Consider the following 1,839-nt stretch of genomic DNA (forward strand, 5'->3'; position numbering starts at 1 on the left):
GTCATCTATGTTGAATCTTTTCCTGAGTAAATCCTTAGATGGATAAATATCGTTCATAATTTTGAAGTGTGTTTCTTTTGGAACTATAGGAAAGGCTAAGTACAGAGATCTTAGTTTAGTGATTGTGTTTTTGTCAAATTTATTCAAAATATTATTTTTATTTTGTTGTCCAGGAAAAAGGTGATCAGTTAAGCATTTTCTAATATAAGAATTATTACATTTTTTTTCTGAGATTAGGGTCCCCTGAATCGATAGGGGGGGTAGTTGTGGTTGTATAATTTGGTGGGCCATTATATTTTTAGTTAAAAATATAAATTCTTGGGGAAGAGCGTTTTGCAAACGTAGAAAGTCAGAAATAGGAGGGTTGAAATCAAATTTAATACAAAAGTGTTGATAATCCAGTAAATTCCCCTCATCATCCATCAAATGGGTTACAGACCAAATATCTTTTTCAAACCAGTCTTTGAAGAATAGAGATTTGTTGTGGTGCAGAACGGATCGGTTGTTCCAGATTATCGTAGAGTGTGGTGAGAAGTTGTGTGTATAACATTTTCCAGTATAACAGTATTTGTTTATGAAATTCTGACAATCGCACAGGAAGCTTACTGACATCAAAGTGTGAAATTAGCAGCAGGTTTAAGCCACCCAGTGGCTAAAAAGGAAGTTAGGGATACAAACCAAAATGAACTGTGATGCTTAATCCAGGATTTGAGCCAGTTTATTTTTAACATTCCGTTAAGACAATCTAAATCTATAACTTTAAGACCACCTTCACATGTTTCTTTCACCATATTACTTTTTTTAAAATAATGTGGCCTATTTCTCCAAATGAAATTCAAATTAACTTGGTTGAAAGATTTAATTTATTTATGTGAAACAGCATTTGAATAAATTGGGTATATACATCGTGATAAACTTTCCATTTTCGTTAAATATATTCTACCTAAAATTGATAAGTCTCTTTGGAGCCACAGATTCAGTTTGGTTTTGCAGTCAGTGAGTTTGCCTTCAACATTGATTAGTTGACTGTTTTTTTGCTCTTTAGTTAGGTGGATACCCAAATACTTAATATCTGACTTGATGGGAACTTGGTAAAGGACTTTAACAGGAGTGTCATGAAGAGCAAAAAGTTCACATTTATTCAGATTTAAGGTCAGACCTGAAGCCTTGGAGAATTTTTCTATATGTTGTATAACTATTGGGATCTGATGTTCATTTTTTTTTAAAATTGTTGTGTCATCAGCTAGCTGGCTGATGATMATTTCTGTACCCAGAACATTCAAAGGTTTAATGTTCGTACTGTTTTTAATATAAATAGCTAACATCTCAGTTACTAAAATAAACAAATAAGGTGAAATCGGGCAAACCTGAGGAATTCCAACATCAACTGTAAAATTAGGAGTAGAGCCATTAGGAAGAATAACACAGCTGTTAATGTTTTTATAGAGTCCGCCAATTAGGTTTCTAAATTTAATACCAAAACCAAAATGTTCTAGGGTAGACAAAATAAATCTGTGTTCTACTGAATCAAAAGCCTTGTAAAAATCTAAAAAGAAAATAAAGCCATCATCTTCAATGAGCTCTCTATATTCGATCAGGTCCATAACAAGTCTTATATTATTATGTATCGATCTACTTTTCAAAAAACCTGACTGTGTTTCTGCAATAATATTTGATAAACCTGATTGAAGACGAGAAGCGAAAATGTAGGTTAACAGTTTATAGTCTGAGTTTCTGAGCGTAATAGGTCTCCTATTTTCTATCAATCTGGGATCTTTATTAGGTTTTGGGATAGATATTATGACCCCATGTCTCATTGTAGGTGGAAGTGTACAAGTT

This window comes from Austrofundulus limnaeus, unplaced genomic scaffold (genome assembly GCF_001266775.1).
Source record: "Austrofundulus limnaeus strain Quisiro unplaced genomic scaffold, Austrofundulus_limnaeus-1.0 Scaffold588, whole genome shotgun sequence".
Lineage (NCBI taxonomy): Eukaryota > Metazoa > Chordata > Actinopteri > Cyprinodontiformes > Rivulidae > Austrofundulus > Austrofundulus limnaeus.